Source organism: Scyliorhinus torazame, chromosome 3 (genome assembly GCF_047496885.1).
Source record: "Scyliorhinus torazame isolate Kashiwa2021f chromosome 3, sScyTor2.1, whole genome shotgun sequence".
NCBI lineage: Eukaryota > Metazoa > Chordata > Chondrichthyes > Carcharhiniformes > Scyliorhinidae > Scyliorhinus > Scyliorhinus torazame.
In genome coordinates this window covers 256,293,668-256,318,262 of record NC_092709.1, presented here as the reverse complement: position 1 = coordinate 256,318,262, position 24,595 = coordinate 256,293,668, and positions in this window count along the sequence as shown.

The window sequence follows — 24,595 nt, the reverse complement described above, 5'->3', positions numbered from 1 at the left end:
CTTCAGGACACTTGAGCACATCCACAGGCATGTGATTTGCAGAGGTTGTTGGTTCCCTCTGTCAGACCTCTTCCCCCCCCCCCCCCCCCCCACCCCCACCCCATGCAGTGTCTCTTGCCTGCTGAAAGGCGCAGGAGGCATGGTGGTCACTCAAGGAAAGAATAGCAACTTCATTCTGTTGTTAATGTTTGAGCTTAAATCTATAAAAAGACACACTCCTGATACTTAAAATGATGACGCATATATGGGTGGCACCAAAATATGTTTTTGAGTCTCGAAGCAATCAGCATCTACATGCTCTACGTAATACAGTTCAAATCCAAGCTGCTGGAGTTTTCTCATGACATTACCAGAGTCCCAGAAAATTGCATAATTGCGAGAAGAAGTAAGATTTCTTGTTACTAATTAGTGTTCACCACTGCAACTTTGCATCACAGCCCATAAAGTTATGAACAGAAATCCAGAGGAACCCATAGTAATTAAAATTTTTGAGCTGCTTGTCTGGTTTCTGCATAAATTGAGCTCTGGAACAATCTTGCCTGGTTGAAATATTAATACTATTTGCATAATAGATGGATGAATTTTGAGTGATTTTAACCAGTTGTGCTATATGTATAAGAACCCAGTTAAAACATGCTTGCTCACTGAAATGCGATGGGATTGATTTCCACCCAATTTTCCAGAGACGGAACCGATGGATAGCTGCTGAAAATCCACTTTGTGACATTCTGACTGATGTCCTCGAATGGATCTTGCTGGTTTCAGATTTAACCTGCACTTCTGAGTGGGTTTCAAAGGCACCCACCTGAAACGCAGCCCCTGTATAAAATAAGCAGATCAGAGGCTGAGGATATCATCAGGGCCCTACCACAATTTGAACTCTGCCCTTGCTCAGCCAAAGTCAAGTGAGAAGGTAGCCCTGGATATACACTTTTTACTTTGCCTTCTGGGGCCAAGAGGAGCAGCATTGCTTCTCTGGACTGCACCATCTTAGGCCTCGCCTGCTGCAAACAGCCCATCCCCTCCACCCCTTCCCGTAATGTGGGACTCCCCCGCAGGGGAACCATGGTAACAGCACTTACCCGAGTGCAGCCTGCAGCCACTTATCACTTTGAAAAGTTTGGTAATGAGACTAAAATCATTGTAGCTTCATTCTGTAGTGGGCAAGCAAAAATCTAATGGGCACGGGGACTAATCCCTGGCAACCTGTTAAATAGCATGAAAATAAAAGCAAATTACTGCAGATGCTGGAATCTGGAACAATACTGGACAAGTCTGACTGCATCTGGGGAGAGAGAAAGGAGCTAACGTTTCAAGTCTGGGTGACTCATTGTCAAAGGTTACGAGGCTTTGACAAAGAGTCATCCAGACTCGAAACAGCAGTTAGTGTAATTTATCCCCAAATCATCTCAAAATGGTTCGAGCAACTCTTCATTTTAGACGGTAAGCAGGGTTCACTAGATTCCCGGCCAGAAACATTTGTAAAAGTAGCAAAATACTTTCAATGTTTAAAACAGAAAACAGTTTAAGCAAATCCAAGACTCTGATGTCTGTTTTCTAACAAATATAAAGTCCCACTCACCATCACCCATGAGATTGCTGGGCTATATTCACTCCTGGATCACCAACAATTCAATTTTAAAATTCTAATTCTTGCAACCTGTAGTAACCCTAATGGAGGTCCCGTAATCAGGACAATACGGTTTCCCATGACCTCCTCGGAATATGAGATTCCCCTTTAAGGGGAGTGGGACTTCTCCTTTAAGGGGTGGGACTTCCCCTCTACTAGGAGAGCCCCAGCTGTATAAAAACCCCAGTCTGGGTGCAGATCGGGGAAGGAGGCACTTAGGGGAGTGGAGGAGTATTGGAATTGTATTGAAATAAACCTTGTTCGAATTTCTACTATTCTACTATCGTCCATGTGTTCAACTTATCGTGGATTTAACACAACTCTTTCGCTGGTCGTGCTCCTCCCCCACACTGCAACCTGATCTCTATTCCTCCCTCTAGCCTTCCAATGCTCAAGAACTTACATTCCTCCATCGATTATACTTTCTTCTTCACTCATAACTTTGCAGGATCCTTCAAGTCAGTTTCAGACAAACCAGAGGTTCTTATTCTGCATACCCCTCTATTACTTTAGTGGCCACAGGGGTGTCCAAAACAAGTAAAGAAACTTATTTAATTACAAAGTAAACTTTATACAGTATACTTCAGGACCCAGCCGGGCCTACTCATGCTTGGCTCCCATCTGGGCCGGCTTTTATGCTAGAGTCCATTTACTCCGCTGATGGGCCCCCGCCCCTCAGTGGGGAATTACGTCTTCTACTAGGCTCACGGGGAATCTAATTAGTCCGTCTCCATAGGTTTCATGCGAGTTATAACAATTACCGTCCACAGTTTTGGCTTTTATGGCTTGTTTCCCACATAGGCAACTTTGTGCTTGAAGAAGCATAACACCATCCATTGCTTGAATAGTCTGATCCCACCCAAGACAACGCACACTCTCCAGTTTATTTCAGTGAATCTGGTTGCCATGATTTCATCCATTTAACACTTTTCCTCCCAAGAAAGAGTAGCATCTAACCATGATGTCCAGGGAGCTGCACTGGTGCCACACTGTGAACTCAGCTATTGTAGTACAGGCTTAGAGCTCACAGGCAGGAGGAGTTCTGGCAATGGGTTGGCTAATGGTGTCCAATTATTGCAATGGCAGGAAAAACTATGCACCCAGATATGATGTTGCTTGGTCCGTCTGGCTAAGACTGAAGCCAATTTTGCTTTGCTTTGTTGAGGCAAAACTGGAGTACACTCATGTCACATGAAATTTCACTACTCACTCCTTACTCTCCCTATGTGAGAGCTATGATCTAGTCATGAAGAATTTGTGCAAGGCTTCCAGTTACAACTTTTGATTTTAACTTCTAATCAATACTACCAATTCACCATCCCACTGCTGCCACCATGTTGTACTATCTGGGGTTTTAGTCCAATGCAAACAGAATCAAAAAGTTGGCATAGCAGGTCAATGCAAAACTTTATTAGGAGACTATTTCATGCATCTGACTAGAAAACATGAAGTCACCTCACTTCCTGTGATGATACATAATTACATAAACACATATTAAAATGATTATACTTATTGTATCCATTATCTTGAGATACTTACCAATACACTATCACAACATTAGTTACCTGTTCTAATATTTTAATAATCTTTCTTTAGTTTGATGTCAAATTTTTCTGATAATTTCTCTTGCTGTTTAACTTCTTGTAATGCACATGTCGGATTGTTCTTAAAATTATACAGACACATTTCTGCAAATCAATCAATAACTATGAGTCTGCCTAAACATAATTTGGTGTTTCAGCACAATTACAATTCATTAGTTTAAATAATACAAACTGTTCTTTTGAATATTGAAAACTTATAGAAATACTTTCAACAATCAACTGCCTGGGTCTGTTGAATGGTTGATGGCTATGAAACCTACAAATTGCCATTTTTCCTTGATTGCTTGAACTTAGCATTACGTTTTCTCCTCAGACTAATTGCAGTGAGTGGACATATATGCCACAGATAACTTCTCATTTTTATCAATAATCAGCAATTCTTTTTTTAAATTCATTCATGGGATGTGGGAGTCAATGGCTAAGCCAGCATTTATTGCTCATCCCCAATTTCCCTTGAGAAGATGGTGGTGAGCTACCTTCTTGAACTACTACAGTCCATGTGGTATATGCACATCTGCAATGCTATTAAGAAGGGAGGTCCAGAATTTTGACCCAGCAACAGTGAAGGAACGGTGAATTGTTTCCAAGTAAGAATGGTGAATGACTTGGAGTGGATGATCCAGGTGGTGCTTTTGCCGTGTATCTGCTGTGAGGTTCTTTGTGATTCTGTTATAAGGATAGATGTTGTAGTGTTCGCAAAGACCATAGAAGCTCAGTTCATTAACAAAGTTAACTTTTATGTACACTACTTATTAAAGCTCAACCATTTACTCCTATAGTAAACAATAATCTAGTAATCTACAATCTACACTCTACTAACACTCGTCTCTACCTGTAACTGTACCACTCTATCTGTAACTGTACACTACACTCTCTCACTGCCCCTCTCCAGCCTTCTCGAGCCTTCTCTCAGAAGTGAGTTTGTGAGTCAGTGCTTTATATAGTTCTGCATCTAGCTCCATCTAGTGGTTAATTATGGTATGACATTAACCCTTTGTATTCTGAATGTTTCACATAATGTCACAGCCTCCTTTCTTTGAGAAAAATGTTTGTAATTGTTTCTAACATTTTTTACATACATTATCGAGAATGCGTTCATACAGTTTGTGCATAATGTTATATTATTTATTATAATTGCAATTACAGAGTTGCAGTCCTCAGTGTTTTACAAGTTAAGTCGATTAGGTGGTTTGCTTGTCCTTTTTGGCCTTCTCAATGCACTTGCAGTGTCATTGAATTGCCTCTTGCCTGTTCCTTATGTCTATTCGATAACAACGCTGTTGGTAAGTTAATTGTTACAAAACATGGTGTCTGGGTTGTTATAGTTGTCTCTGGAAACTGCAGCGAATTCTTTACTTTCAACAATGCTCGTCGATTTCTACGAAACATCAGTCCGGCCGCAGTTTGTACCACATATGATCGTGGGGCGATCTCATGAAACATCTTACTCGCAGCTCTTGACAATGCGTCTGCTACAACTAGTTCTTTGCCCGGGGTATAGACTAACATGAGGTCTAACTCTAGTCTAAACGACTCTCTTATGGACTGACCTGAATAACGCTACAGCCCTGCATGTTTCACCAAATGCTGGTGTTTATGCAGTTACATTGTGTACCTTGTGTTGCCCTATTTTGTATTTTCTTTTATTTACTTTTCATTTCATGTACTGAATGATCTGTTGAGCTGCTCACAGAAAAATACTTTTCACTGTACCTCGGTACATGTGACAATTAACAAAATCCAAATCCAATCCAAGTCATATCTATGTAGTTTCATCATCATACTCTGAAGTCTCGATGACTTGGCATTGAGATCTTTCTTTATTATGTTGACCAAAGGACGATGATCTGTTTCCACAATTAAGTGCGGTAGGCCATACAGATTCTATTAAAACTTGCTTATGCCAGTTAACAGACCTAGGCATTCTTTCTCGATCTGTGCAGATCTCTGCTCCGTCAGAGTCATAGCACGAGATGCATACGCAACTGGCTTCCATTGATCATTTTTGCTTTCTGTAACAAAACTGCACCAGTGCCATTCTGACTGGCATCTGGTGATATTTTTGTTTCATTCGTGGAATCAAAAATTGCTAAGACCGGAGCTGTAGTTAGTGACAATTTCAGGTCTTGCCACTCAGCTGCATGCTGCGGTGTCCACAGAAATTCAACCTTTTTGTAAATGAGATTTCGTAAAGCTGTTGTTCTGCTAGACAGATTGGGAATAAACTTGCACATAAAATTAACTATACCCAGTATCCGTAGAATTGCCTTCTTATCTGTCGGTATTGGCATCTGACCAATGGCATGAATATTAGCTTGATCTGGTTGCACACCTTTTGATATGATAATATGACATCTCCAAGAAATTTAGTTTCTGGATGCCAAATTGGCACTTTTCTCTGTTCACCTTTAAACCATAGGAATTAAGTTTTGTTAGGGCTTTCACAAGCCTTTCTCAGTGTTCTTCTGGAGTGTTGGACCATATGATCACATCATCTACACATACACGAACATCTGGCATTTTTTCAATTATAATCTTGATCACATGGAAGATCTCAGATGCTGATATTATGCAGAAACGTAATCGGTTGAAGCAATATCGGTCAAAAGGAGTGATAAAGGTACACAATTTTCTGCTTCTACTATCCAGACGTAGTTGCCAGAATCCCTTGGAAACGTCCAATTTCGTGAAATTCTTGGCATGCGCCATTTCTGCTGTTATCTCTTCTCTTTTAGGTGTGGGATAGTGTTCTCTTCTTATGTTATTATTCAATTCTTTCAGATCGATACATACTCTTAAGTCCCCATATGGTTTGCACACACACACACCATAGAGCTTACACAATCTGTCGGCTCAGCCACCTTCGATTATTGCATTCTATCTAACTCGTCCTTGAGATGGTATCTTAATGGTGCTAGCACGCTTTTGGGTGCATGTATCACTGGCTTAGCATCATTTTTGAGTTTCATGCTGTATGTGAATGGTAAAGTGCCCATTCCACTAAAGACATGCTTGAAGTTGCTCAATATTTCTTCAATTCTATCAGTGAGTGAGCCATTTAAATTTCTGGCTGTGTGTATTCTTTGTACCAAATTCAATTTCATGCATGCATCTACCCCAATTAGTGATGACTTTGTATCATCCACAATTTCAAATTCCAATGGCATACAGATATCACTATTCTGTAGCGTGAGGCAGCAGGAACCTTTTGTCACTATTGCGTTCCCTTTATAGTCTGTCAACCTACAGTTTGATTTTTTAATTCTTGGAATGTCATTCAATTGTTTTAGATCTGCCTCTGTGATTAAATTTGCATGTGCACCCGTATCCAGCTTGAATGGTGCATCAGACCCATTAATGTTAAGTGTTACAGTCCAATCTTAAATTAAAACTGAGGGTTAAAATATTGTTCTATCAATGTCCATTAACTCTGGTTATCGCTTCTACCATGAAGTTATCCTGCAGAGTAAACTTAGAGGAATCATTATTTGAAGTTAACATTAACATTGAAGTTAACATCAAAGGCATTGTAAGGCAAAATGATTGAACTTGCTGCATTGCGAGCATTTGTTTCCTTTTGCAGGACAAGTTTTTGTTTAGTGGGCGTGGCCACAGCATGTGCATGTTCTCACGCTGGTGATGTCACTTTGAAAATGGCCACCATCAGTGGTGTGCTGTCTTCTAAACTCCGCCACAGAGTTAATGGCATCGGCAGGTTTCCCCGAGTTTGCGCCTTTTCCTTTAGCCCTGAACTCTGCATATTCGTTTGTGGCTTGCTCACTGGCCTTGCAAAGATTTATGGCGTCTTCTAACTGCAAAATTGGTCTTCTTGGTAATCTTTCTCGCAATTGCTCATCATATATACCAATTGCTCATCATATATGCACTATCATATATAGGGGCTGGTTTAGCATGCTGGGCTAAATCGCTGGCTTTTAAAGCAGACCAAGACAGGCCAGCAGCACGGTTCAATTCCCGCACCAGCCTCCCTGAACAGGTGTCGGAATGTGGCGACTTGGGGCTTTTCACAGTCACTTCATTTGAAGCCTACTTTTGACAATAAGCGATTTTTAAAAATATACACCAAACACTATTTGATCCAGCAACATTGATCCAGAAAAAATTACAGGACTGCGCTCTGAGTCTTAGATCAGTTATAAGCGAATATATCGATTCTCCTTTTAGCTGCAGTCTTTTTCCAAACATGTAATGCTTGTACGTTTCATTCACCTTCGCTTTACAATGAACATCAAATTTGCCCATGGCCCGTTCATAATTTTTCTTATCCTCACTGTCTGCGAATTCAAAGAAATTAAATAATTCAAATGCCTGCAGTCCAACCAAATTGAGGAGGAACACAATTTTCTGATGATTGGGAGCTGCTTCTATCACGGAGGCAGATAAAAACACTTCAAATTCCTGTTTGAGATTTTTCCATTTTAGACTTAGTTTACCAGCCATCCTGAAATGTTCTGTTTTTTTTCCAGACTTTCCATCTTACGATCAGTAGCCTTGTGCTGTCTCCGATATCTGTGTCGCACCATGATAATTCTTCTTTTCTTCTCAGAAGTTAAACTCACTTTCAAAACTTACTGCTTACTTTCACTCCTGGTACCATGTGGTGTTCTTTGTGATTTTGTTATCAGGGTGGATGTTGTAGTGTTCACAAAGATCACAGAAGCTAATTTCATTTGCAAAGCTAACTTTTATTTACACTACTTATTAAAGCTCGACCACTTATTCCTCTAGTAAACAATAATCTAGTAATATGCAAACCAAACACTCTACTAATACTAGTCTCTACACTCTATCTATAACTGTACTCTACACTCTCTCACTGTTCCTCGCCAGCCTTCACAACTGGGCAATGTTATTCAATAAAGCTGGAGGTCCATCCTAAAGCAAAATCTATTTCTATTTTATTTGCCTTGCCTGTACTGTGTGCAACAAAATGGATTGCACATCAGAATTTCCCAGGATTTAGGAAACTATTGCGGCACAGTAATTAGCTCTGCTGTCTCATAAGAGCCAGGGACCCAGGTGACCCTCAGCGATGATGTTCAGCGCCTGTGCTCTGCGGTGCGTCGGCAATGTCCATCTGTGTATGGGACATGTCCGTCAGGGGCAGCACGGTGGCACAGTGGTTAGCATTGCAGCCTCACAGCTCTACGGTCCCAGGTTCAAATCCGGTCTCGGGTTACTGGCTGTGTGGAGTTTGCACATTCTTCCTGTGTCTGCCTGGGTTTCCTCTGGGTGCTCCAGTTTCCTCCCAAAGTCAAAAGCTGTGCAGGTTAAGTGGATTGGCCATGATAAATTGCCCTATAGTGTTCAAAGATTGGGTGGGATTCTGGGGATAGGCCGAGGTAGGGTTCTCTTTCAGAGGGTTGGTGCAGGCTCGATGGGGCGAAAGGCCTTCTTCTGCACTGTAGGGATTCTAGGATTATTCATATATAATTTCATAGCTTTAAAATTATCAATGCACTTTTGAAAAATACATGTTAGTTCAGTAGTCCAAGTAGACAGCTTCCACTGTAACAAAATGAACACACTTATTGAACATTATTATCTACAGCCATATTGGGTATAATTTAAACACCACGTTGCTTCCAAGACGGATCTGGGCGCACCGGTCAAATAGCGGGAAAGGCCAAAATCAGTTTGCTATCTAACTGGCACATTAGATAAATGGTGAGTTAGACATAATTTACAGTGCAGAAGGAGGCCATTTGGCCCATCGAGTCTGCACTGGAAAGACCAACCCACCTAAGCCAATAACGTTATCCTATCCCTACAACCCAATAACCCCACCTAACCTTTTTGAACACTATGGGCAACTTCGTATGGCCAATTCACCTAACCTGCACATCTTTGGACTGTGGGAGGAAACTGGAGCACCCGGAGGAAACCCACGCAGACACGGGGACAATGTGCAGACTTCGCACAGGCAGTGACCCAAGCCGAGAATCAAACCTGGGACCCTGGAGTTCTGGATCATGTCCATATATGACGAGCATATCATTTGCATTCATTTCCATCTCATTAGCGAGATAGAAAAACCTCCTGGGAATTAATCGGCTCTCCAGCAAGAAATCACACTGGCGTCATTTAGTACTCCTTTTTAAAGACGTGAACCAAGCGCAAAGGCTGCTGAGGGGAAATGAGGAGGTGAGTAGCAATTTCCACTTTCTGGTATGCGCCTCAAGAGCACTGGAGCTGCTTCCCCAGTGCTTGGGGAGCCCCTCAGGGGGGCTGGGCTTGGTCGGGGTATTGAGGATTTCCGGGTCAAAGGTCGCCCCTGGTCGGGGCGTGGGGGATCAGAAAGAGCTTTCCAATTTTGAGGCCTTCAAACCAGTTTTAAATATTGTGGTTATCCATAACAGGGGCAACCGGAGCTGCTGCCTGTCTGTCCTATCAACCACTTCCAGGACAAAGACCTGCTCTTGTTCAATGCTGAGGGTCACTTTAACACTCTTTGACTGTGAGCAGCCTCTAGGTTCACAGTTGAAGGCTATTGCTAATGAGGAATTGGCCTTGTTAGTTGTGAAAGCACTTCATAGCTCTCAAGTGGCTTCTTGTGGGTATATGTGCTGAGTCTCAGACGATGATTAATGCATTGCATTTCAATAAATCTCTGAAGCGTGAAAACTTTGCCTGAACTCTATAAGAGTCAGCACCACAGAGGCAACAGCCAACAATCAAACACTAAAGAGCTGGGTGATGTGTTCTGTATTCTGGGATAACACAGACTGCAACTCGATGCAGCTTTGACCAAAAGATACTCCAGACTTTGAAGTAAATTCAATTTGATTTATTGAACCATTAGCACAGTTCTCTGAGTTCGACTCTCCTGATAATCTTGCTATAGTAACTCAGTCTAACTAACCAGTCTGCTCTAAGCCACATGGTGGGTGTGAAGCTTCTGATCTGCCCCTGTCCGTCTCTTTGAGTGTCGCCTGTGGAAAGAGACAGAGCATGTGTGCCCTGTCCTTTTATATGGGTTGTGAATTGCCCCCTTGTAGTAATGCCACCTCTGGGTGTCTTGACTGCTCATTGGTTGTGTCCTATTCTATGTGTTCATAAGCTGTATGTCTGCATGTCATGACATTTCCGGTGCTCCCTCTAGTGTTTACTTAGTTGTAGTGTATTTACATTAACCCTTTGTGTATATACAATGATGCATATCACCACATCCCCCCTTTTTTCATGTTACATATTTTCTGTACTTTGTTAAAGAAAATTGAACAAAATAGGTAGATAAGTGATGACATGTACAAGTCACGATGACAGTGATGATTATACAATACCAAATAATATTTATGAGTCTAAAGTTCATGAATTTATACTGTTGAGTGGCTTTCTTGTTTTGTTATTGAAGTGGCGATGTTAATGTCATCATTTCCTTGTGAACGCCGTCAGTGTCCCTGTGCTTAAGGAACCAAGAAGTCATCAGGATGTGTTCAAATGGTCAAATCACTTCTTTGTCTGATTTGGACTCTTTTTTTTTTCGATGCTTGGAGTAGCGATTCTTGATGTCATCTTTCCTGCCTGACCTGGACTGGTGTCTGTGTTTGCAGTATTGATGCCATATAAGCTACCGTGAAAGCTGGTCTGCTTGTTTGTAGTGGAGCAAACGTGAATTTGTAAGATGCGTTATCATGCCATGGTATGTCTGCACACTTGATATTGTCTTGAGCTGTGCTGTCACATTGTCCTGCATTGGCAGAGTTGTACCACGTCATACCAGTCGTTGTTCCATTGTTGTTTTTGTTGTGCTTGTTGTTGACATTGGTGCCCTTTGGTACGCTTCTTGTTGTTGTTTTTGTAGGTTTTGTTGTGTTTGTTGCGCTCAATGACCACCCCGAGTGGATAATGCGAGTCCTTCACAAAGTTACTTGTGTCAGTGTCCTTTGTGGCATCTGCTGTTTCATTGAGCGTGCCATCTTTGATTCCTCGGCGCTCCCCGTCTGGAGTCATGTCCAGTTCACCGGAATCATCCTTGGTTTGTCGATGTTCCCCATCTAGAGCCCTTTCTGGTTCACCTGAATCACCTTTGGTTTCTTGATGCTCCCCATCTGGAGTAATTTCAGGTTCTTGTGGAGTGGCTCGTGTAGATGAGGTTTGAATTAACGTGGTGTCACTGGAGTCATTAGTAACCTCACTTTGATTGTCGAGTGCCTCTGTACATACTAGCTGAGATCTGTCAGTCTCATTGAGATGTCGCACATCTTGTATGGGAATTGTGAAGTCTTTGCCACTTGTCGCATATACAGTGGGTAGACCTTCAGTGTCTTCTTGTCGGTTAGATGAGCTGGGTAGACTGTCAGAGTCTTCTTCTGGCGGCTCAAATAATCTGGGCAGACTGTCATAGTCGTCTTGCTGTGCACTTGAGCATAGCACACTTGCATCGTCTGCTACTGGTTGCTCAGATAAGGTTGCTGGACCTTCATGGTCTTGTTCATGCAAGGGCTGCGCTCTGGAGTCTTGCGTTGCTTCCATCGTGGAGTCTGTCAATAAGCTCGCTGTGGAGGCTTGTACCGCTCTCTCTGTGGAGTCTGGCATCGTTCCCTGTGTGGAGTCATGCAGTGGTCTCGCTGTGGAGTCGATCTGTGTGCTCTCAACGGAGTCGTGCAGTGGTCTCGCTGTGGAGTCTTTCTGTGTTCTCTGTGTGGAGACGTGCAGTGGTCTCGCTGTGGAGTCTGTCATTACTTTCTGTGTAGAGTCGGGGACTCTTCGTGGTGCGTGGACCACTCTCTGTGTGGAATCGGGGACTCTACGTGGTGCGTGGACCACTCTTTCTGGTGCGTGGACCACTGGTGTGGCGTCAGGCAGCTCTCTGTGAGCTTGTACCGCTCTCTGTCTCTTGGCATCAGGCCGCAGCAGAATCCTGTACTCATGGGTTGGGCTGTCGTCTCTGCTGGGCTGAGGATCCTCAAATCCGAAGAACTCGTCCATGACTGTGTCGGATGCTTCATTGTACAACACATCTCGTTGGGGTTCGGATTCGGTACTGAGGTCGCCACGTCCAATGATGAAATCATCGTCTGAGTCATAGTCTTCAAGGACTAAATCATCTCTTCGGGCCGTGCTAACTGCTTGTTGCAGGGTTCTGCAGAGGCTACTTTCAGCTACTGGTGGAAGTTCAGACATTGTGCTGTCGTTCCAGGTGAAAGAATTGTGTTTTCTGGTTTTAAATTTTTTTTCCACTATTTTCAGACATTTCCCCTTTATGTGGGCATGGTCCGGGGCCACTAACATAATGGCGCTTGTGACGGAGAGCATAGGAATGGACTGCGCATGCGCAAATCGCTTTTTCTTTACTGTGCGCTCTTTTCGCAACTGCGCATGCGCAAACGGACCTTCCTTTACTGTGCGCGTCTTTCGGAACTGCGCATGCGCGGCTTCTCATGCAAGATGGCTGCCAATCAAAACTGATGTTTGCTTCTGTTGCAAGCCTTGTGGTGAGTATAGGTGCCAGTGTATATATAAATGATTTGGAGGAAAATGTAACTGGTCTGATTGGTAAGTTTGCAGACGATACAAAGGTTGGTGGAATTGCAGATAGCGATGAGGACTGTCAGAGGATACAGCAGGATTTAGATCATTTGGAGACTTGGGCGGAGAGATGGCAGATGAAGTTTAATCCAGACAAATGTGAGGTAATTCATTTTGGAAGGCCTAATGCAGGTAGGGAATATACAGTGAATGGTAGACCCCTCAAGAGTATTGAAAGTCAGAGAGATCTAGGTGTACAGGTCCACAGGTCACTGAAAGGGGCAACACAGGTGGAGAAGGTAGTCAAGAAGGCATACGGCATGCTTGCCTTCATTGGCCGGGGCATTGAGTATAAGAATTGGCAAGTCATGTTGCAGCTGTATAGAACCGTAGTTAGGCCACACTTGGAGTATAGTGTTCAATTCTGGTCGCCACACTACCAGAAGGATATGGAGGCTTTAGAGATGGTACAGAAGAGATTTACCAGAATGTTGCCTGGTATGGAGGGCATTAGCTATGAGGAGCGGTTGAATAAACACGGGTTGTTCTCACTGGAACGACGGAGGTTGAAGGGCGACCTGATAGAGGTCTACAAAATTATGAGGGACAGAGACAGAGTGGATAGTCAGAGGCTTTTCCCCAGGGGAGAGGGGTCAATTATTAGGGGGCATAGGTTTAAGGTGCGAGGGGCAAGGTTTAGTGTAGATGTACGAGGCAAGTTTTTTACACAGAGGGTAGTGGGTGCCTAGAACTCGCTGCCGGAGAAGATGGTGGAAGCAGGGCCGTTAGTGACATTTAAGGGGCATCTTGACAAATACATGAATAGGATGGGAATAGAGGGATACGGACCCAGGAAGTGTAGAAGATTTTAGTTCAGACGGGCAGCATGGTCGACACGGGCTTGGAGGGCCAAAGGGCCTGTTCCTGTGCTGTACCTTTCTTTGTTCTTTGTTCTTTGTTTTACCGATTTCTGTTGTGTTCACCTCGCAGTAGTTTTCAAACTTGTTTAGGACTGTCTGGAAATCTCTCTTGTCCTGCCCTTTGGAGTACTTGAAGGAGTTGAAGATTTCTATTGTACTTTCACCCGCAATGGTGAGTAGAAAATCTATCTTCTCAGCATTGGCCACGCCATCTAGGTCGGAAACTACCATGTAAATTTCAAATTTCTGCTTGAATGCACACCAGTTGGCACTGAGATTGCCGCGGTACCTGTGATGCTGAGGAACTGGAATCTCAATCATCTTGCCTGTGTGCTGTTGCTGGTAGTCACGGATCTTGCTGAATTGAACTATATAGATTCAACAGGCACTACTGGTACCATGATGTGTTCTGTACTCTGGGATAACACAGGCTGCAACTCGATGCAGCTTTGACCAAAAGATACTCCAGACTTTGAACGAAGTTTAATGTGATTTATTGAACCATTAGCACAGTTCTCTATGAGTTCAACTCTCCTGCTAATCTTGCTATAGTAACTCAGTCTAACTAACCAGTCTTCTCTAAGCCACGTGGTGGGTGTGATGCTTCTGATCTACCCATGTCCTTCTTTTTGAGTGTCGCCTGTGGAAAGAGACAGAGCATGTGTGCCCTGCCCTTTTATATGAGTTGTGTATTTACATTAACCCTTTGTGTATATACAGTGATGCATATCACCACTCTGGGCTTCAGCACTTGGGATATCCTGATGACCGTAGGGTAAGTGTGTGAATCAGGGGAGGGCACTTGAGCACGGTCTCCCTAATATTCATGGCAGGGGTCTGGGATCTAGGGTCTCCTGTTGTGGTTGGGGGTGAGTGTGCAGAGGAAGGTGGATGGCACTCTGAGAGAATGCGAGGCACATAATTGTCGAGAAGGCTTGGGGGGGGTTTGAGGGTCCCTAACTGATTGTCAGTCTCTCTCCTTCTTCAATTCCTTACAGCTGATGCTGTTGGCCCCACAGAGGATGCCCTCATGATGCTGGTGGCAACCGAGTCAGGCAGATGCTAGAGAAGGTGGCAGCAGCATCGACGCAGGCGGGAGGCGGCACCCGGTGTGCAGGGGGCCGCTGCAAACCGTGAAGACCCCCAGACACCGATCAGGCCAAGGAGGATCCCAGAGGGGGATGCCAGCGATGGCCCAAGGTGGACAGGTGATGTTGGTTTTTCGAGGGGATGATGGACAGCATGTGCCACAGGAGACACCGTCTCAACAAGGAGACAATAATAATTAATGATAATAATCTTTATTGTCACAAGTAGGCTTCCATTAACACTGCAATGAAGTTACTATCCCCTAGACACCACTTTCTGGCACCTGTTCGGGTACACTGAGGGAGAATTCAGAACATCCAATTCACCTAACAGCAGGTCTTTCAGGGCTTGTGGGAGGAAATCGTAGCACCCGGAGGAAACGCACAGACACAGGGAGAACATGCATACCCCACACAGATGGAGACCCAAGCCGGGAATCGAACCCGGAACCCTGGAGCTGTGAAGCAACAGTGCTACCCGCTGTGCTACCGCACTTGTACCACATCCTCACAGACCTGGCACCCCATGGAGGAGGAGGACACCCACACCCGGTGGCTGTGGAGGTCATGGCAGCCCTGAACATCTGTGCAACCAGTTCATTCCAGGGCTCAATGTGGACCTGTGTGGCATTTCCCAAGCTACAGCCCGCAAGTATCCCGAGGTCACGGATGCCCTGAATGCCTGGGAATCAGACATTATAGAATTCCTACAGTGTAGCAGGAGGGCATTCGGCCCATGGGGTCTGCACTGACCCACTGAAAGAGCACCCTACCTAGGCCCAATCCTCCACCCTATCTCTGTAACCCCACCTAACCTACATATTTTTGGACACCAAGAGGCAATTTAGCATGGCCCATCCACCTAACATGCACATATTTGGATTGTGGGAGGAAACCTGGGCATCAGGTAGAAATTTCCGCAGACACAGGGGGGACGTATAAACTCCACACAGACTGTCACCCAAGGCCATAATTGAACCCGGGTCTCTGTTGATATGAGGCAGCAGTGCTAACCATTGTGCCACCATGTTGCTATCAGCTTTGAGCTGGACCAGGCTCACCAAGATGCCTCGGCTGCAGGATTCTCCACCATCTCCTGGATACCCCAGCTCCAAGGGATAATTCTTGGTACACATGTCGCCTTGCGCACACCGGGGCATCAGGGAGTGCCCTTCATTAACAGGAAAGGGTTCCACTCCCTGAATTGTCAACTTGTGTGCGACCACCGTCTAAGGATCATGCACGTCTGTGCACACTTCCCAGGCAGTGTGTATGAAGAAAGAACAACACAGTACAGGAATAGGCTCTTCAGCCCTCGAAGCCTGTGCTGACCATGGTACCTGCCTAAAATAAAACTGTATGCACTTGCGGAGTCCGTGTCCTTCCATTCGCACCCTATTCATATATTTGTCTAGATTCACTTTAAATGCTGCTCTCGTGCCTGCTCCCACCACCTCCCCAGGCAGCGCGTTCCATATATTTACCACGTTCTGTGTAAAAGACTTGCCTCGCAAATTTGTTCTAAACTTTTCCCCATGCACTTTAAACCTATGTCCCCTAGTAGTTGGCTCTTCTACCCTAGGATAGAGCATTTGACTATCCACTCTGTCCATGCCACTCATATTCATGTAGACCTCTATCCAGGTCGCCTCTCAACCTCCGTCGTTCCAGTGAGAACAGACCAAGTTTACCTAACCTCTCCTCATAGCTAATGTCCTCCTTACCAGGCAACATACTAATAAACCACTTCTGTACTCTCTCCAAAGCAGCCACATTCTTCTGATAGTGTTGGGATCAGAATTGTACACAATATTTCAAATGAGGCCGAACTAAGGTCCTGTACAGCTGCAATATTACTTGCCAATTTTTATATTCAATGCCCTGACGGGTGAAGGCCACCATTCCGTATGCTTTCTTGACCACCTTATCCACATGCATTGCCACTTTCAATGATCAGTGGACATGCATGCCCAGATCTCTCTGCCTGTCAGTACGCGCAAGAGTTCTACCATTTATTGTGTAATTCCTACATGCATTGGACCTTCCAAAGTGCATTGCCTCACACTTGTCCAGATTAAACTGCATCTGCCATTTCTCCATCCAAGACTCCAATCAGTTTATATCCTGCTACATCCTGGGAGTTATGGAGATCCCTGGCATCTTTGAGGACCACCCCAGGATGACGGGTTGACTTTTGGGGATAAAAAGTACCTGCTGAGGTCCTGGCTGATGATGCCATTGCAGAGGCCGGAGACGGAGGTGGAGACTTGATGTAATGAGGCGCATGGTTTCACCCGTGCTATCATTGAGTGATGCATCGAACTGCTAGAAATACGGCTCCAATACTTGGCCCACTCTGGTGGTGCAATCCAGTGCACCTCCCAGAGGGTCTCCCATTTTGTGGTTGTCTGCTGTGCCCTCCACAACCTGGCACAGCAGCATGGCAACACGCTGGAGGAGGAGGTGGAGGGACATGTTGCTCATCTAAAGATAAGGAGGGGATGGAGAACGAGCCCGGAGAGGACCCACAGAAGGAACCAGAGGATGGATGGCAGGCGGCGGTAACGGTTGGCATGCCCGGAGGACCCGGGAGGCGCTCATCCTCAGCCGATTCTCATAGGACAAGGTTTTGCCTGTCAGCTCCCCCCTCCCCATTCCTCTCCTTCCCACCCATTTCCCTCCTTCCTCTCACCCCATTCCCCGACAGATACAGTCCTTCCCCGCCACCTACCTCAACCGCCCCGAGTTCAATCAATGACCCTCTCTCTTCTTGATCCTCCGTGGTCTACTGCTATGTCTAGGTATGTCCCCAGGATGAACATGAGATGGAGGCAGCCTTCTGATTTCCACACCCTTTTCCTTTGATGCTCTTGACAGACGTCCTCTGGAGGGTCCGGAGCAGGAGGGCCCCGGTCCACTTATCAGTGCCACTGGCATCACCGTACCACCCTGCTTTGCGCACTGCCCTTGAGATGCGCCGCTGTCAGGAGGGGGGGAGGGATTCGAAAGAAATGGAGACTGCAGTCTTCTCCTTGGTGGCAGGCCCCGGGTTGGTCTCTGATGTTGCCAGTAGGGCCCACGGCGTCTCCATGTGAGGAGGAGCAGCTGGAGTGAGCTCAAGAGGCCTCTGAGTCTTTTGGCTCACCAGTCCTGGTGACTCCCCATTCTATGCACCATGATGTTAACGCCCTCAGTCATCATGCTCAGCGCCTGGACCATGCTCTGCAGTGCCTCAGTGATGTCCACCTGTGTATGGGGCGGCACGGTGGCACACTGCAGCCTCACAGCTCCAGGGTCCCAGATTCAATTCCGGTCTCGGGTGACTGTACAGAGTCTGCACGTTCTCCCAGTGTCTGCGTGGGTTTCCTCCAGGTGTTCCGGTTTCCTCCCACAGTCCAAGGATTTGCAGGTTAGGTGGATTGGCCATGCTAAGTTGCCTCTTCGTGCCCAAAAGGTTAGATGGGGTTACTGGGTTATGGGAATAGCATGGAGGTGTAGGCTTAAGTAGGGTGTTATTTCCAAGGGCTTGTGCAGACTCGATGGGCTGAATGGCCTCCTTCTGCACTGTAAATTCGATGATCTGGGACATAGTGTCAATGCCCTCAGCCATGGTCATCACAGACTGAGCCATACCTTGGACACCACCACTACAATCCATCTACCCTGCACATCCTTGGGTTATGGGGGTGAGACCCACGCAGGCATGGGGAGAATGTGCAAACTCCACACAGACAGTAACACGAGGCTGGGATCAAACCCAGGTCCTCGGCGCCATTACGCAACAGTGCTAACCACTGCGCCACTGTGCCACCCCGTCCGTTGTTTCTAATCCAGGAGTAAAAACCAAGAAAATAGAAAGTGATTTTGTGAAAAGATAGCCATTATCAGACTTTCCCATTTAAAGCCTAAAAGGTTTACTGCCAACAGTGTTTGAAGGCAAAAATGCAAATTAATATTAAAAAATTCATGATAATGATGCAAATAACAAAAACTGCGATTTCAGGTCAGTAACATTACATTAGCAATGAAAAATAAAACAGAGTGTCGGAAAATGATGTAAAGGAGGCAGAAAAGGTGAAAGTATGTAAAAGACTTAAACTGAATTCCTTCAACATGGACATTTGCATATTTACATATGCTCGCACAAACTCGGACAAAGAAAACTAGTGTCACTCGTAGGTTTGTGGGTTTGAAGTGCTGTTACAGGTGTAGAATTTCTGCAGGAGCATCCTCAATTTTCAATCGTAAGGTGTACGACTTACTTGTTATTATATTGTTATTATTACCAACTACTTAAGACAGGTTTTATCTGAGGTGCTTTAGTAGAGAAACGTGTTTGCTATGAGCCCTCAAGGATACTCAGTTTCAGGCCACTGTTGGCCCTTTCTTGTCATAAAGTTGACTCCTCATTCTACAACATGGATAAAAGAAAGTAATTGGCCAGGATTTTTCCTCACATCCGCAGAGGCCGATGTCAGGAAAAGTGAGAAAAATTTCAATCAAAATTCTCCTTCCCTTTCCTTCAGCTTAGGTCCCTGTTGGGCTGGTAGGATGCATTTGCATTTATGTTCCTTCATAAGTTGGTGCTACATCAGGCATAGTTTCTGATCTCTACCAATCAAATTACCCCATTGCTGAGTTTTGAAACATGTTCAGCAGCAGGTTAAAGTGACAAATGGAGGCTCAATGCTGCTGTATAATTTCTCAGTTGCCACATTTTCTTGTGGTGTAAAACATTAAATATGATAGGAGTTCAAGCCATTGCCATTTCCACCAGCACCAAGTGCTCTTTTGGAGTATGAATAGATTCCCAACCATTAATCCCACGGTGCCTTCTTCACTTTGGGAAGAGGTTTTTACAAATTGTTGCTTGCAATACAGAACCTGAGCATCTCTGAGAAAAGAAACAAGTTGTGAAAGTTTTTGTCCTTTATCCATCAGGACAGATACAAGAATACCAAATTTCAAAGGGAGCAACAATTCATACTTCATGAAAAATGGGATTGGTTGATTTGCAAGTCAATTTTTAATTTGTTAAGGAATTGCAATTGAGAATGCACAAGGGAACTATTGTTCAAAAAAGGCACAATTCCAGGATTGGACCGAACTTGCTGAACAATCCCGAGTGTGCTAAGAATTATACCAACAACCCTTTTAAGATTGTCAGTCAGTGTTGCAATGTGACTCACTTATGCCTGCTTGAAGCTACATATATCCATGAAAGGACCTAGCCTCTGCATGCCAAAGGAACATGTCAAGGCATTGATAACAGCAAATTACAACAGATGACCAGATAATCTGTTTTAATTACTGCTCTTCATTGTTAGAGGATTTGAGTAGGGGAGTGGGGACGTCTTGCTGCAATTATACAGGGTCTTGGTGAGGCCACACTTGGAATATTGTGTGCCATTTTGATCTCCTTATCTGAGGAAGGATGCTCTTGCTATGGAGGGAGTGCAGCGAAGATTTACCAGACTGATTCCTGGGATGGTGAGACTGATGCATGAGGAGAGATTGAGTCTGTCAGAATTCTATTCGCTGGAATTCAGAAGAATAAGGGGGGATCTCACAGAAACCTATAAAATTCTAACAGGACTATACAGGGTAGATGCAAAAAGGATGTTCCCGATGGTGGGTGTGTTCAGAACCAGGGTTCACAATCTGAGCATACGGGTAGACCATTTAGGACAGAGATGAGGAGAAATTTCTTCACCCAGAGAGTGGTGAGCCTGTGGAATTCATTACCACAGGAAGTCGTTGAGGCCAAACCTATATGTTTTCAAGAAGCAGTTAGATATAGCACTCGGGGTAATGGGAATCAAAGGATATGGGGGAAAGCGGGATTTGACTATTGAGTTGGACCATCGACCAAGATCATAATGAATGGTGGAGCAGGCTTGAAGGGCTGAATGGCCTCCTCCTGCTTCAATTTCCTTTGTTTCTATGTAAATCTTCTACTTTTTTGACAATCACTTGGCAATCTAAGGAACTCTGTCTTACTGGTCATGGGTTCTGTAGGTTCTTGCATAGCTGATAAGGCCGATCCTTGAGCCGTGCGTTCAACTGCGCACTTGGCAGGTGTTTCCAAGGAGGTAGGTGTGATGAAATGCACAAGGCAAGTTTTGACATAATGTTAAGCACCACCTCTGACACTACGTGGCAGTGTAAAACCCACCTCGTGACCCTGTGGCTGGAGAGTTGGGAGTAGGTCATGCTGGAGGATAGATATATTCTGCAGCAGTTATACAATAGTTAATTTAGTGTTAGTAGCTTATAATTTTATTGATCCTAGTTATGTCATCATGCAGTTGTTCCATATAAATTATTTACACTAGATGTTCTGTATTTCATCATTGACTTTGGCCAGTCTACATAACATGACAGTGGGTTCAATCCTTGGACTCTAGATCGCTGGTATTCCTTCCTCTGCTTCCTTTTCTAGGCCTCTTCTTGCCGTTGGGTGTCCTCAAAGAATTTTATTCCTTCAATCAGGAGGTTCCTACAAATAGGTCTCTTCTGAGCAAGGGTCTCCCGGGCGTTGATGTCCATGTTGCATTTCTTGAGGTAAGCCTTCAGGGTATCTTTGCAGCATTTCCTTTGTCGTCCTCTTGTTCAAGAGCCTTCCTGGAGATGGCCGAGATGATTTGCTTTGGCAGTTGGATCTCTGACATCCTAAACAAATGACTAGCCCAGAAGAGTTGATTTTGGATGACCATGGCCTCGATGCTCGTGATGTTGACTCCTTCAAGGATACTGATGTTAGAACACCCGCCCTCCCAGCTGATGTAGAGAATCCGTCTCAGACAGCATTGATGGTACCTATCCAGGTCCTTAAGGTGGCATCTGTATGTTGTCCAAATTTCTGAGCCGTATAGAAGAGTTGGGAGGACAACCGCCTTGTACAAGAGGATTTTGGAGTCAGCAAGGATATCACAGTTGTCAAAGACTTGCGTCCTTAGGCATCCGAAGGAAGTGCTCACGGGTTGGTTACGATGTTGGATCTCCAAAATCAATGTCAGCCTTAGAGGAGAGGTGGCTGCAGAGGTATAGGAAATGTTCCACGTTTGGGATGGTTTCTCAATCTTGATGGAGAGAGAGAAACTGGATCTTGCCCCAGCGGGCTTTTGTAAAGGACTGGAGTCTTCTTGAGGTTGAGGTTGAGACCGATTCTTTGGTATCCTAACATGAAGGTGTAAGCAGAGCTTAGAGATTCTCTTCTGAGAGAGTGGAGATGGCGTTATCCGCTGACTGAAGTTCCACGAGCGACGTCAGTGTCATTTCTTTGGATTTCAACTGATTGAGGTTGAAAGGTTTTCCGTCCATCCTGTAGATGATTTCCACTCCACCTGGGAAGCTTGCTCTTGACAGGGTGAAGGGTGGTGGTGATGCAGATGGGGAAAAGGATGGGGGAGAGGACGCATTCCTGCTTGACCTCAAAGTTTTCTTTATTTCCGTCGATGAGGACTGTCACCAGCAACTGGTCGTGGAAGAGACGAAGGATGGTAATTAAATTTTCTGGACAGCCGACCTTTGATAGGGTCTTCCATAGCACTCAGTCAGATCTATGGGGGCCATGTCGAATGGTTGATGTTTCTCCTGGCATTTCTTCTGAAGTTGCGGACCGGTGAAAATCTTGTCCGCTGTTCCATGGTTTGGTCGGAAGCCACACTGGCTTTCCAGAAGTATTTCTGCAGAGACTGGGAGAATGCGGCTAATGAGGATTCGGGCAATGATCTTCCTCGCAGTGGAGAGTAAGGAGATTCCTCGATAGTTCCCACAGTCCGCTTTGTCTCTTTTCTTGAAGATGGTGGCGATGACCGCATTCCTGAGTTCAGCAGGAATTTCTTCTCTGACCCATATTTTAAGGAATGGCTGATGGAGATGACTGGTGATCTCTTCTCCTCCAAGTTTGAAAACCTCTGCTGGGATACCCTCCACTCCTGCGGCTATTCCATTCTTCATGTGCTTAATGGCAGAATTGACTTTGTCTATCCTTGGTGGAAGTCCAAGATCATCCTTGATGGGAAGTTGGGGATTTTCCTCAAACACGTCCTCATCTATGGTTGTATCAATGGTTAGGAGTCCTTGAAGTGTTCACTCCATCGAAGGCCGATGTTTTCTCTGTCTCTCAAAGAGAGTTGCTCCTTACTCTGCACCAGTTTGAGACCTATGGTATTGTGTCCATATATTGCCTTGGTGGCGCTGAAGATGCCCCTGGTGTCATCCTTGTCAGTGAGGAGTTGCAGCTCCTTAGCTTTCTCAGTCCACCATTGGTTCTTGATTTCCCTAGTTCTTCTTTGATCAGATGATCAATTATGACCAGATAATCTGTTTTAATTAAGGTGGTTGAGGATAAATATCGGCCAGGCTATCGGGGCAAATTACTCTGTTGAATGTTCCTGTCCACCTGAAAGGATCATCATCCCTCATCCAATAGATGGCACCTTCAACAGTGAAGCATTCCCTCAGTACTATACTGGAGCCCAGATCGATCCAGATAATGTGCTCAAGTCTGTGATATTATGAAAAGTATGGACATTTCTAACCTTGGCATTCTTCTTCAATCCCAAGACAATACTAATATTTCCCGATATTTAGTGTGTGGTTGATGCAAGTTCACCCAACTGGAAATTGTTATGTACCCTCTGATTAGCTGTGTGATATTCAGCATTCTCCCAATCCAATTTAGTCGAGGGCATTTCTGTATTTGTGAAGATGAGTTTCCTGATTATCTTGCCTCCTGCATCAGTGCACAAATTTACTCAGTGCACAGTTGTATTTTTAAGATGCATCATTTATGAACAGTATGACCTATTCACTTCTAATTCAGCAGTGTGCTTGCAGTTTTTCATCCAATCTGATGAATACTTGACCTGAAATCGACTGACTCCCAGAGCCAGTCTCACAGCACAATGAGAGCAAGGTCCTGACATAAAACCCTGTGATTGGGAGCTGAGCCATTGATGAGCAAGAATCTGTTACTGCTGCAGTACTTAAATGCAGGCAACAGCTTACGGCAACAATCACTATTGTTGAATCAAAATCGGCAAGGAGTTCAGAGAAAAGTGCATTTCTCTGAACAGGTATATTAAAATTCTCTTGCAGTAAGTCACTCAGAGACAGAGATGTGGAAACTCTCCTCAGCAATGGGAGTGGCAGGTTTCCAACAAAAGTAAGCTCGATGGCAGTGGAGGGCATGATGATTGGTGTCACTTCCACACCCACTATTCCTAACAGGAGACATAATAATCAGGCCAACCATGGAAGGGAAATGTACAAGCCACCCTTACCAGCCTCCCTGAACAGGCGCCGGAATGTGGCGACTGGGGGCTTTTCACAGTAACTTCATTTGAAACCTACTTGTGACAATAAGCGATTTTCATTTCATTTCAAGTGCCTGCTATTAACTCCGAATGTACTGTATGGAGACCATTATCTTAAATGTCAAGTCAAGTGCATCAAACCCATTCCCAATGAACAAGGGAAAATACCAATTCACATCCAGAGATTTTAATGTGAATTATCGGATGAAACACAGAGCATAGGTTGGTGATGTTGGGAGAGAAGGAGCTGGAGGGCCTGATAGAATTTTTTAAGATTCTGAAAGAGTTTAATAGGGTAGACTTTCAAAAGATGTATCCATCTATAGGTGAAACCAGAAGTAACAGCCATAAATGTAAGATAGGGTCATACAATTTACAGTACAGAAGGAGGCCATTCGGCCCATCTAGGCTGCACCGGCCCTTGGAAAGAGCACCCACTTAAGCCCACACCTCCACCCCATCCCTGCAACCCCACCCAACCCTTTTGTACACTAAGGGTAATTTAGCATGTCCAATCCACCTAACCTGCACATTTTTG